A 14359-nucleotide genomic window follows, 5' to 3' on the forward strand; every position below is an offset into this window, starting at 1 on the left:
GTAAGAAGTATGAGTGGGTCACTGTTTCAATTAGAAGGAGTATGTGCAGCCCTGGGCGGTGGCAAGGGAGGATGTAAAAAGGTGGGTATTGCATACCTTGCATTTGAACAGCAAGGTGGAGTGAAAAGGGATTTGGGTGTTGGGACAACTGATTAGTGAACCTGAAAGTAATGGTCCTTTGGAGTACTGAAAGGGAAGCGGCAGATATTTTTGTCATTACCATCAGGCTGGTGGCACTAGAAGTAACAGAGCATCATGATCTGTTGAATGTAGAAGCTTGTGGGGTGAGAGCCGAAGCCAAAGGTAGCCCTAATGTGGTTTTGAGAGGGAGGGGAAGGGAGGAGAGCAAAAGTGTTGGAAATAGGACGCACATAGATGAGGGCCCTATCAACCAAGATGAAGGGGATTCTTATTTGCTTTGATGTGAAGTAAAATAGCTGGCCTATTCTCTTGCAAAAAATTGTGTGCATGGATCAGGCATACAAATTGTCAATGTTTTGGTAATTTATTCTGGTTGTGATATCCATCAACTATTTTTAATTCGATATTTCTATCCAGTTCAGCTGAGTTTATTTAAAATCTTAAGACTTAATGGAAATGTTGGTTTTGACGCTGAAGAATTGAAAGCAGGCAATTTGAAAAAAACTCAAGTGTCTCGTCCCGGCAGGCTTGATCGGACGAAAGGAGAAAGAAACATGTGTGAGGTTGAACAAAGATTTAAATAAGGTAACAAAATCTTTAATTTTTTATTTAACGGAATCTCTTTAACTCAATTAGAAGCCAGATCTCCAAAGGAGAATTGATCCATTACAGACTAATACTCTAAATGCGATGCATTATCCAGAGAAGCAAAGCTTATTTTGCATGATCATGGTTGCAATGCTGGAGGAATCGGCTTTAGTGAAGATGCTGGACTTTGTTTGCCTGTCTCACCACTTGATTCTGCGTGTCCTGCGGAGACATCGCTGGTGGAAATTCTCCAGCGCATTTACCTTCGGTAGATAATACAAATCTCACTGCCATAAAGAAGGGTGATGATGACGACGACGACGACAACAGACGTGCAGACCAAAGTCTTTGCCCTGGTATGGAGATCATGTTTTCAAGGGCCTAGTTGCTCCACCCATCTGCAAAGTGCATCCAGATGCCACACAATTGGCATCCGAAGCAGGTCCTATTTTCATAACTTAAAGATGGCACCCAATCTCAAGGAGGACAGGAAAATGTTTTAAGGATTCTTGGGAGGCCTCACTAAAAAGGGGAAAAATTATCGCTTCTCGGCCTTTTGGCTAAGATCAAGTATAGTGTCTGCTCAGCCTTTTGGCTCAGATCTGGTATGTCTCTCTTGTGGAGACCATGAATTGGATTCAATTTGAATTGGTTTTTGGAGCAGGCAAGGAACTGGATTAGTTCACATCCACACTCTGAGCCCTGGCTTTGTAACTAAAAGAGTTATTTGGAAATAAAAAAAAGGGGGAAAAATTGACATCAGTGTGTGGGAGTAACTTGCCACAAACTGTTGGCAGTACCTGATCCAGCAAACCGCAACATAGTCAGAAACTAACCATATGCATTCTGCTGCAGAGAAGCAACAAAGGTGGAAAGAAAAAGAGCACACCCTGGTCTAAGAACCCCTTTCATCAGGACAAGTATTGTCCTCTCTGCCTAAAGACCCATGACTCCAGGATTGGCCTGCTGAGTGACGTGAGGACACAAAAATCATGAAACCTGGAACTTGTCACTTGTTTGATGGCAATGATGAATGCTTTAAATATTAGTCTCCTGTTGTCGTACAACATTTATTTGCTTCTAAAGCTATTAGCGTTGTCTAAAAATAAGAATTTGACAGCATTGCACTACAACTTTGGTACCCAGAATGCTCTAGTGCAGCTTGCTCATCATAGTGCCAAGCATCTAGTTAGAGAATTTTGCTGGACAACCGAGATAAATGGCAGCGCAGAAATATTTCAAAAGTATAACCATTGCAGAAGAAAACATTTTATTTGAAGAACAGAAACATAAAGTTGAACATAATAGAAAGATGTATGGTAAAGATGACCACAGATGAAATATTATTATTTGGATTTTAACATTTTATACATAAAACATCAAGAACCACAGAAACCCCTGCACCAGTCCACCAACAAATAGCCCAATAACTCAAAGAAAAGAACCCCTCCCACCACCCCCTCTCCTTAGCAGCTGACAGTAATCAACTCTTGAAAGTGTAGAATAAACGGACCCCAGCTGAACCCCTTGCGGAACCCCTCCATCACCCCCCTCAAAGCAAACTTAACCATCTCCAAATACAGGAACTCCATCAAGTCCCCAAGCCACACTGAGGTACAGGAGAAGCTGATCTCGACCCCAACAGGATCTGCAATCAGCAAGGCCAAAGGATAAAACATCTGCCTCCTCTCCCGTCTGCAGCACTGGCAGGTCCAGCACCCCAAATATGGCTCCCAGGGGACTGGGCTCCAAATCCAAATGCAATTTCGCCGACATGTTGCTGGAAAATTATGTCCAAATTTTCTCCAACTTCGGGCAGGACCAGAACATATGTACGTGATTGACTGGGCCTCTCCCACACTGCTTGTAAGCGTCCTCCACCCCCTCAAACAGCCGGCTCATTTTCAACTCCATCAGGTGCGCCCTATGCACCACCTTTAACTGTATTAACCCCAACCTCGTACATTAGGTTGATGCATTCACCCTCCATTGCAGCTCACACCACAACCCCTCCTCCAGCACCAACCCCAGTTCCTTCTCCCACTTGGCCTTGACCCCCACCAGCGACGCCATATCCTCCTCCAAAGTCTTCCCATAAATCACCAAGATGGCCTGCCCCTCATACACTAACACCAACAGTACCCTCTGCAACTACGAGTAGGGCGGTGTCACTAGAAACGTCAGAAAACCTTTCTTGCAAAGTCCCGCACCTGCAGTGCGAGACTGGAGGTTGTAGACTTACCTTGCATTGAGGCTGGTTTAGCACAGTGGGCTAAACAGCTGGCTTGTAATGCAGAACAAGGCAGCAGCGCGGGTTCAATTCCCGCACCAGCCTCCCCGATCAGGTGCCGGAATGTGGCAACTAGGGGCTTTTCACAGTAACTTCATTGAAGCCTACTTGTGACAATGAGCTATTATTATGGAGGTCATTCATTCTTTTGCGGCGCTGCTGCCTTGTCCTCTTCTGGAGTGAGATGGCACTGTCTAACGCTGTTACTGCCCTCTGAGCAGGGGTGGTTACCTTGCTGGATGGATTCTACAGAACAGTGGATGGAAGACATCCCACCTCTGATGCACACCATCCAGGAATTGTATCAGGGCTTCATCTGAGAATTGCGATGCTGGCCTCGTGGCAGCCATCCCCTTGATGGATCTGGAATGAGTGCTGTGATGTGTTCCTATGGAGCTTCCTACTGATTGCAAAAATTTGCTTGCCATGGGCAAGCAAAGATCTCCACAAGTGCAGCGTAATTCACATGGTTTAAGTAGGCTCAAAATTCTGTGAGATTTTCCAGCAGTGGTGCTTGCGGGATTTGAACCGGTTTTCTTCCCGGAAACAACACTTTCCTAAATTTCAGTAAGACTCCACCCATAATGATTAGCTTTGTTATTCTGCATTACAAGCCAGCTGTTTAGCCCACTGTGCTAAACCAGCCCCAATGCAAGGTAAGTCTACAACCTCCAGTCTCGCACTGCAGGTATCATCTATTTACAGTTGCTTTTAACATAAATGATTCCTTGCCTTGAGGTGAGCTTTCATAATTTTTTTAACATTTAGGCTGTTCTGGGGTTATTATCTTGAATTTTAGTGAAGCACATCTTCATTTTACATTTCATTATCTTGTGGGTCAAATCTCCGTTCAATTTCCTTTGCGCCAAGGAGAACAACATCTCTTATCTAACTTGGAGCTGGAGCTGAGAACTGTTGCCCTGGAACCATTGTGGTAAATCACCTCGACACTTTCTCAATAACACTCTCATCCTTCCTAAAGTGTGGTGACCAGAACTGTACACCTGTGGCCTAACCAGAGTTTTAAATAGGTTCAGCATAGCTTTGCTGGATTGCACTCAATTTTCCTATTTCCAAAAGATCGGATTTCACGTACTTTGCTAATTACCATTTCATAACCTTTCATATTGTCCTACCATCTTGACAGATCAATGAACATACACCCCAAGACCCTCTGTTCCCTTAGTTTTTATAATCCACATTGCCTCTTCCCTATCCGTTCTGACAAAATACATTGCCTTGCATCTTTATTAAATTCCATCTACTATTTCTTGCCACTTTTGGAAATCTATATATGTCCTGTTGCAGTTGATTTGTATCAATCTCACTGTCTGCCACCACTCCAGGTTTGATATCATCAGTAAATTTAGCAGTTTTACTCTGTAAAGACACAGTATCTCAAATCTGCTGTCAAAAGACCTGAGTTACCCTTACACTGGACATTTTTTATAATGTTCCATGCACCAATTTTAATTGACTAATTTAAAAAAAAGTAACTCAGCTTGATAGTTTAGTAGGCGCTGCAATGACACGGTTTGGCTCCAGACTATTTTTTTGGCTTTGCACGCCACTCTACCCATTCTCCAAGTGACCCTTGACCCTGCACTCAGTTTGACTTGAACTGCCAACAGTTCAATTAAGCCAGCCTGAAATTTGGCATCATGGCCTTGATCCCGAGGTTGCTACTGGCTACCATCCACCACTCAAAAAATGACAATTTACCACGACCTGCTGTTTCCTGTCCATATTCCAATTTTGTTATCCAAGCTGATACTTACATGAGCTTCAATTTTGTTAGCCAGCCTTTTTTTATGGAACTTTGCTTAAGGCTTTCTTAAAACTAATATGGACAATACGCATGGGTTTCCATTCGACAATCTTCTCTCTTCATCGAAAAATTCAGTTAGATTAGTTAAGCATGAGCTGTCTTTTTCAGTCTGTGCTGGCTTTCTTTAACTCAAACTTCTCCAAGTGAGTGTTGATCTTTTGCCTCCTGATTATTGTTTCCAAAACACAACACCCCAATGTTGAACTTAATGGTCTGAGATGTCCTCACATCCTTTCCAATCCTCTGGCATGTCTATCCTTATCTTGGAAATATTGGATTTTTTATGGAAAGACCATCTGCTCTCTCCATTCCCGCTTACTTTGGCATCCTGGGATGCAAGCCTTCTGCACCAGGAGACTTATCCACTCTAAGCATAGCCAGCCTTTCCTTTTTATTGATTTTCAGTTCATCAGTTACCTTTACCATCTCTGTTTGTAACAGTATTTTGTTTGCATTATCTTCATTAAGAAACACCAATATAAAAGTGTTCATTTATCATTCTAACCTTCCCCGGTCTATAAGCATATATTACCTTTTTTGACCCTAATAAACCCCACTCCACTTATTCTCCATTCGCTATTTACATTGGATTGGATTGGATTTGTTTATTGTCACGTGGACCGAGGTACAGTGAAAAGTATTTTTCTGCGAGCCGCTCAACAGATCATTAAGTACATGGGAAGAAACGGGAATTAAATAAAATGAACAATAGGGCAACATAAGATATACAATGTAACTACAATAAACACTGGCATCGGATGAAGCATACGGGGTGTAGTGTTATTGAGGTCAGTCCATAAGAGGGTCATTTAGGAGTCTGGTGACAGTGGGGAAGAAGCTGTTTTTGAGTCTGTTTGTGCATGTTCTCAGACTTCTGTATCTCCTGCCGATGGAAGAAGTTGGAAGAGTGTGTAAGCCGGGTGGGAGGGATCTTTGATTATGCTGCCCGCTTTCCCCAGGCAGCGGGAGGTGTAGATGGAGTCAATGGATGGGAGGCAGGTTCGTGTGATGGACTCTCTGAAGTTTCTTGCGGTTCTGGGCCAAGCAGTTGCCATACCAGGCTGTGATGCAGCCCAATAGGATGCTTTCTATGGTGCATCTGTAAAAGTTGGTAAGGGTTAATGTGGACTTGCCGAATTTCCTTAGTTTCCTGAGGAAGTATAGGTGCTGTTGTGCTTTCTTGGTGGTAGCATCAACGTGGGTGGGCCAGGACAGATTTTTGGGGATGTGCACCCCTAGTAATTTGAAACTGCTCACCATCTCCACCTCGGCCCCGTTGATGCTGACAAGGGTGTGTACAGTACTTTGCTTCCTGAAGTCAATGACCAGCTCTTTATTTTTGCTGGCATTGAGGGAGAGATTGTTGTCGCTACACCACTCCACTAGGTTCTCTATCTCCATCCTGTATTCTGACTCGTCGTTATTCGAGGTCCGGCCCACTATGGTCGTATCGCCAGCAGACTTGGAAATGGAGTTGGAATTAAGTTTTGTCATGCAGTCGTGTGTGTACAGGGAGTAGAGTAGGGGGCTAAGTACGCAGCCTTGCAGGGCCCCGATATTGAGGACTATTATGGAGGAAGTGTTGTTGTTCATTCTTACTGATTGTGGTCTGTTGGTCAGAAAATCGAGGATCCAGTTGCAGAGTGGAGAGCCAAGTTCTAGGTTTTGGAGCTTTGATATGAGCTTGTCTGGGATTATGGTGTTGAAGGCGGAGCTGTAGTCAATAAATAGGAGCCTGATGTAGGAGTCCTTGTTTTTGAGATGCTCTAGGGATGAGTGTAGGGCCAGGGAAATGGCGTCTGATATGGACCGGTTGCAACCTTATGTGAATTCAAGGCGTTCTGGGAGTGATGCGCTTCATGAGGTGATGCGCTTCATGATCAACCTATCAAAGTACTTCATTACGACTGAAGTCAGGGCCACCGGACGGTAGTCATTCAGGCACATTGCCTGGTTCTTCTTTGGTACCGGTATGATGGTGGTCTTCTTGAAGCAGGTGGGAACCTCGGAGTGGAGTAGGGACAGGTTAAAGATGTCTGTGAATACCTCTGCCAGCTGGTCCGCGCAGGCTCTGAGTGCACGACCAGGGATCCCATCCAGGCCCGTCGCCTTCCGAGGTTTCACTTTCAGGAGCGCCAATCTGACTTCGGAAGCTGTGATGGTGGGTATGGGTGATTTATGGGCTGCTGGGGCACTCGACAGCGGATTTTTGGTTACCTGCTTGAACCGAGCTTATGATGCATTGAGTTCATCGGGGAGGGGTGCGCTGCTGCCAGAGATACTGCTCAGCTTCGCTTTGTAGCCCGTTATGTTGTTTAGTCCTTGCCACAACCACCGAGAGTCTGTCTGTGACTCTAGTTTGGTTTGATATTCTCTCTTGGCAACTTGGATGGCTTTTCGGAGGTCTTACCTGGATTTCTTGTATAGGTCAGGGTCGTTTGCCTTGAACGCCTCAGATCTGTCCTTCAGTAGGGAGTCAATCTCGCGGTTGAGCCATGGTTTCCTGTTGGGGAACGTACGTCCTGCTTTCTTTGGCACGCAGTCGTCCACACATTTACTGATGAAGTCTGTGACGGTGGTGGCATACTCATTTAAGTTGGTCGCTGAGTTCTTAAATATGGACCAGTGCACTGTCTCTAAACAGTCACGTAAGAGCTCTTCTGTTTCCTCGAACCAGCACTGCATGACCTTCTTGGCTGGATTCACCCGCTTGAGTTTCTGCTTGTATGCTGGGAGAAGGAGCACTGGGCGAAATTTTCCCCCACCGGGTTGGGGGGGGGTTTCCCGGCGTAGCGGAGTGGTGCCAACCACCCCGGCATCGGGCCTCACCAAAGGTGCAGTATTCTCCGAACCTTTAGGGGCTAGGCCTGCACCGGAGTGGCTCCCGCTCCGCCGTTTCCCAACGGAGTGGCTCCCTCTCCCAACGGCCTTTGGCGCCATGCCGATTGGCGTGGGGGCTGGCCGAAAGGCCTTCGCCGGCCGGCGTGAGCCCGCGCATGTGGCGGAGCGTCAGCGACTGCTGACCTCGCCACCGGCGCATGCGCGGTGGAGGGGGTCTCTTCCGCCTCCACCATGGTGGAGGCCGTGGCGGCGGCGGATGAAAAAGAGTGCCCCCGCGGCCCTGGCCCGCCCGCCGATCGGTGGGCCCCGATCGCAGGCCAGGCCACTATGGGGGGCACCCCTCCGGGGTCCAATCGCCCCGCGCTCCCCCCAAGCCCCCCAGGGGCCTGCTCGCGCCGCCAATCCCGCCGGCGCAGAGGTGGTTTAATCCACGTCGGCGGGAGAGGCCTGACAGCGTCGGGACTTCGGCCCATCGCACGCCGGAGAATCGCCGCGGGGGGCACGCCGATCGGTGGGGCGCGATTCCCGCTCCCGCCGATTCCCGGGTGGCGGAGAATTCCGGCCACGGCGGGGGCGGGATTTACGCCGGCCCCGGGCGAATCCCCGACCCTGCAGGGGGTTCGAGAATTCCGCCCACTGTCTTATGGTCTGATTTCCGTAAAGTGCGGTCGGGTGATGGAACGGTAGTCGCCCTTGATTTTTGAGTAGCAGTGGTCAAGCGTGTTGATGCCCCTAGTGGGACAGGAGATGTGCTGGTGGAATTTTGGCAGTACACTCTTGAGGTTGCCTTGTTGAAGCCTCTGGCCACGATGAACAAGGCCTCCGCGTGTTCTGTTTCGTAGTTGTTTATAACTGTGTACAGTTCATCTAGCGCCTTCCTCAATTCTGCCTAGGGTGGGATGTAAACCGCTATGATAATGGCTGAAATGAACTCACTTGGAAGATAGTATGGGCGGCACTTCACGGTCAGGTATTCCAGGTCGGCAGCAGTAGTTCGCCAGGGTCGCCACATCCAAGCACCAGGGGGAGTTGATGAGGAGGCACATCCCTCCACTCTTCGCTTTGCCTGATGATGCCGTGCGGTCCACCCGGTGAATTGAGAAGCCTTCAGGTTGTATGGCACAGTCTGATTAGGCGGGGGTGAGCCATGTCTTTGTGAAACAGAGCACACAGCAGTCTCTTTCTTCCCTCTGAGAGGTAAGTCTGGCATTAAGTTCATCCAGCTTGTTTTCGATCGCTTGAACGTTTGCCAGGAGTATGCTGGGGAGAGGGGTCTTGAAACCGCGTTGCTTCAATCTAACCTGCAGACCGCCGCGTTTCCCTCGCTTCCTCGGTCGGCGGCTGCTGCTGGATGATCCTGGGATCCGATGGGAGACGTCATGCTAGTAGCAAATATTTGAATTCCCTTTTAGTTTAACCCTCATTATACTCTTATATTATTTATTTTCCAGTCTAATTTCTTCTTAATGTCTGCTGTTAACTTATTGGGCGCGATTCTCCATCCCCCACGCCGGGTGGGAGAATAGCGGGAGGGCCTCCCGACATTTTTCACACCCTCCTGCTATTCTCCCCCCCCTCCCCCCCCCCCCCCCCCCCCCCCACGCGTGACTCACGCCACAAATCGGCACTCGCCATTTTTTACGGCGAGCGGCAATTCTCCGAGGCCGATGGGCCAAGCGGCCGGGCCTTCACGCCCGTTTCAACATGGCAGCAAAACACCTGCTTGCTGCCGTCGTGAAACGGGCGCCAGATGCCCGTTTGGGGCATCTGGGGGCCCGATTGACACGGCAGTACCAGGGATGTGCCAAGGGGGCATAGGCCCACGATCGGTGCCCACCGATCGCGGGCCGTAGCACTCTTTTCCTTTCGCCGCCCCGCAAGATCAAGCCGCCACGTCTTGCGGGGCGGCTGAGGGAAAAGGCGCCAACTGCGCATGCGCGGGTTGGCGTTGTCCAACCTGCGCATGCACGGCTGATGTCATCGGCCGCTTCAGCCGCCGTGACGCTTGGCGTGCGGCTTTGACGACCATCGTCAAGGCCGCGCCGCCGTAATGCACGGGGCTGCGCTCCTAGCCCCGCCCGGGGGGGAGAATCGGCCCCGGAAGTGGGCGTGAAGGCTGCCGTGGGTCATGGCCTGTCCCACGGCAGCCTTTACGATTCTCCGCATTTGCGGAGAATCTCGCCCATTGTATTTGACCAAATTCTTGCTTCATGAGTTCATCTGACAAGCACCATATACCCTGTTTTTTTTTGTTTCATAACAATATCTTCCTCCCTTATCGTCCAAGGAACATGGTTTTCGTTTCCTTTTTCTTTAACCCTTGTAAGGTACCTTGCCTGTAACTGAACCCCCCCCCCCCTCTTAAAGATCACCCATTGTGTTCGTTTTTAGTTCCGTTTTACCCTGGTTGTATCCCCCCCTCATGCCATTGAAGCTAGTCCTCTTCCAATTGAAACATTCTATATTAGTTTGCTACTTACTTTTCCCCATTGCTAATCTAAACCTTTATGGTACAATGATCACTCTTACCCAAGTGTTCCCTCACAGCCACTTTGGTCCATTTGGTCTGCAACATTCCTCAGCACCAAATCCAGCAATGTGTTCTTTCTAGTTGGACAGTGAAATTACTCGTCAAGGCAGTTCTCCTGAACAGATTTCCAAAATTCTTCTCCTTCCTTTCCCTTTACCCTAACATTGCCCCAGTTGGCAATTGTGTAATGTATATCACCACTCTTTAGATGTTGCACTCATCTCTGACTTTCTTTAATATTTGCTTCTTGGCGGCCTATTGATTACCCATTCTCAACTCTAACCAAATTATTCTTTCTTTGCCCCTCTTGGGCATCCTCTCTTTCCAACACCATAACGTCTTTACTAATTCGTACTGCTACTCACTTCCCTTTTACTTCTTTCTTACCTTTTTCAACACTTTGTATCCTTCAATATTATGTTCCCCACCCTACCATTTTTAAGCTACAATTCATTTCATGTCTACTACATCATATTGCTATGTCGCTATTTGTGTTTGTACCTCACCAACTTCATTTACCAAACATTGTGTGTTTACATATCTGAATTGTAAACCTGTATTTTCTATTCCTCATTGTGCTATTTAGTCCTGAATCTTGCTGTGATGGTATAACTCCCGGTTCTTTTGAGGTGCACCAATGCCTTTGAATAGGTGCCTTCTGCCTCAGGACTGGTCCCAATGCCTCAAGAATCTGAAATCCTTCTTCCTGCACCATTCCTCACACATTGATCCTAGTGCTTGTTTAACACACTATCCTAGCTGAGAGAGAGAAAAAAATCTTTAAAACTTACTAACTAAAAACATATGCTATGTCTGACATAGCATCTTGCTTTTTTTCGGAAAATTTCATGGAAGTCCTGCTTCTCACCTGCACTGGTTTATCGACTGCCATTGCTGTTGTCATGTCTTGTTCTCTCCCTATCTGTTTTCTGAAGGACTGGAACAGCACTGCTTCCCTCACTGCATAAAATTCCTTCTCTAATTCAACAAATTCCCCAATTTAAGTACTCTTGTTGAAGTAGTACTCCTTCCAGCTGGACATCACATCACATGCTTGCCTTTTCTGTTTACTTACCCATTTTGTCTTTTGTAGTTTATTTGCTTTTTACTGCCACAAAGTATATCTCATAGTTCCTTCACTGTCACTGGGTCAAAACTCTGGAACTCCCTTCCTGACAGCTCTTTGAATGTTCCAACAGTACATGGACTGCAGTGGTTCAAGATGGCAGCTCACCACCACGTTCTCAAGGTCAGTTTGGGATGGAAAATAAATGTTGGCCTAGCCAGCAACACCCACATCCCATGAACTAATAAAAAAAGTTTTAAAATTAGCTGACACGTACACCAGTCCTTGCTTCCTTCAATTTAAAATCTTATTCACATAAATTCATTCTTTGTATATTAAATGATGTAAGACACCAATTTTATTGAAAGTGTCAGAAACTAATACTTGTTTGGGAGATCAGCAAACTCATTTTTTTCCTGGTATTCAAACCGCTAAAGAACAATATTTGTTTATTATTTGCGATTTGCTGTGCTTGGTACAAAATATGATGGACATTATCCAACTCATAGTTGGAATTTCTAATAAATTGGATTATATGATCTCAAAACATAAGCAGATTTAAATCAAAATATCTGGGCCAGAGTAAGTGTACAGTTTACTGACTGAAAAACAGTTGCTACTATTTTCTGTGGTATCAAACTTTAAACACATAATAAATTGTTGATTCTTTTTCTTTTGATTATGTATGACATGTATTGCCGTAGGAAATAATTGTGCCAGAGGTCCTGTCATGAAATACAGTTGTGTGCATCAAGAATATATTTGTGCCTGACAGATATTGCCTTTAAAACATCATGACATTAAATGGCTTTTGAAAAAATGAAAAAATCAGACTTGGTTACAAAGACATAAAATGCAATAGCATTCATAACATAACTGATCCCAGTCATGACCGAATTGACCCTTGTTCTTGTAAGTGTTTTATAACCCTTGTGCTGGTGAAGGATTTTCACAGAATCTGAGAACATTAGAACATAGAAGCAGACCATCAAGTTTGTTCTGGTACTTTCCCTCACACAAGTTACTTTGTTTAATCCAGCTCTCCTGACAATTTCCCAAGCACCACAATATTATTTTAAAGCTATTTAATTCCCTTTGACAAGCAATTATACTTTTTGCGTCAGCAATGGTTTCTTGCAGAGAATTCTACATTCAAACTATGCTCTGAGAATTTGTGTATCCTCACCTTTCAGTTGTTTTATAAATATCTTAAATTCCCTCCAGTGAGAAAAATGCAGTCTAAAACTTGATGTATTTCTGCATCACTACGTTATTTCACTATTTAGCAGTGATATAAATGCAATGATATCCTACCTAGGTTCTCTTTGTCCCCAAATTAGTTTACAAGAACAATAAAATGAAAGCAATATTTGTGGATGCTGGAAATCTGAAATAAAAACAGCAAGTGCTGGAAACACACAGCAGGTCTTGCAACATCTGTGAAGAGAGCAACAGAGTTAATGCTTTCAATTCCAATGTGACTCTTCAGAACCAGCTCCAAAGAATAGCCATATTGAACATAAAATGTTAACTCTGTTTCTGTCTCAGATGTTGCCAGACTTGCTCAAATTTTGCCAGTTTTTATTTCTTGAGCAAGAATTTGCTTTGGTGCTAACTCCTTCACTCCCACGGTTGCAGCTATAGTACTCCCAGAAGGATTAAATAGAGACAATATGAATCTGCTTCGTACCATGCTCGTACCATGAAGGAAAGACATTTGGTGGGATTCTCTCGCAATTCTCAGGATGGCCCGACAGCGGCGTCAAGGACGGCGCGAACCACTCCGGCATCGGGCCAACCGGAAGTTGCGGAATCTTCCGAACTTCAGGGGGCTAGGCCAGCACTGGAGGAGTTGGTGCTGTGCCAACCGGCGGCGAAGGCCCGGCACAAGTTGGCGCATGCGCAGAATGCCGGCGTGGTTCCGTGCATGCGCAGATCGGCCGGCAGAGCCCTGCAGAGGCCAGCGTGGAAGGAAAGAGTGCCCCCAATGTGCAGGCCTGCCTGCAGATTGGTGGGCCCCGATCGTGGTGCGGGCCAGGCCACCATGATAGCCACCCCCCTCCTAAACCCCCTGGGCCGCATCCCCCCGAGAACTCCACTAGACGGCCTACCGGTCAGGTCCCGCCGTGTGGAACCATGTCCATTTCACGCCGGCGGGGCTGGCCAGGAACTGACGTCCACTCGGCCTGTCGGGGCCCGGAGAATTGCCGGGGGGGGGTGGGGGGCTCTGCCAACGGCCCCTGACCGGCGTGGCGTTAACCCAGCCCAAAAACCGGTGCCGGAGAATATGGCAACCAGCGTCGAAGCGGCGGGGCGGGATTCACGCGAAGGGTCGGAGAATCCCGCCCATCTTTATCTATGGAATTTTCATTTTGGGGTCTTAGCGTTTTACCACCCGTTTACTACCCATTTACTAGCAAGTGCATATTGTTATTGATAAACTGAATGATTAGAGACCATAGCTCATTTGAATAGACTGTTTAGTTAATCTGGTGGCTGTAGTAATCGTAACATGAGCAATATAAGAGAAGTGTGTGTAATCAGGAAGTAAATATCTAGTATGATATAATAAACATTCTAGCATCTTTAACATTCTAAATGGTATCCTTTGTATATTAAAATATATATTATAGAAAATATTGTATATTGTTAGAACCAAGTGAGGAGAAGTGCAATGTCTCCTCTCTTTTACCACTCAACGTTTGGTTGCAGCAGAGCTTTTGAATTTTAAATGGATGCTGTATTGCCAATTCGTATGTACGTTTTCTTGCTAAATCCCATGAAGGTGAAATATTAAAAATATTAAAGTTGTACAAATTTGGCCTACTTCCTACTGATGCATGCAAACTAATAGGATCCTGCACCAGACATCAATATTTGTTACCGGAAGAGATCTCCAAACAACTTTTTTAATTTGTAAAACTGAGGAAAGGATACGTCACTCAAAGATTGATGATTCTCATTGATAGATATCTTTTATGTCAAAACAAACCTTAATTTAAACAGAGAATTAACCATATTAACAACAAAGAAACAGCTTTCCAATTATCAGTTAAACAGTTCTTAAACGCAAGG

The 14359-nt window shown here is 46.1% G+C and overlaps 1 protein-coding gene and 1 non-coding gene across 5 annotated transcripts in view; both read left to right on the forward strand.

Moving 5' to 3' along the window:
* Positions 1–14359, forward strand: part of diaph2 (diaphanous-related formin 2) — an 878670-nt gene that overhangs the window by 374350 nt on the left and 489961 nt on the right. The window lies entirely within an intron of this gene.
* Positions 1270–1468, forward strand: LOC119952509. Its single transcript, XR_005457879.1, has one exon. It is a non-coding gene; the product is annotated as a U2 spliceosomal RNA (small nuclear RNA).

The sequence above is a fragment of the Scyliorhinus canicula genome, chromosome 17, assembly GCF_902713615.1.
Source record: "Scyliorhinus canicula chromosome 17, sScyCan1.1, whole genome shotgun sequence".
Taxonomy (NCBI): domain Eukaryota; kingdom Metazoa; phylum Chordata; class Chondrichthyes; order Carcharhiniformes; family Scyliorhinidae; genus Scyliorhinus; species Scyliorhinus canicula.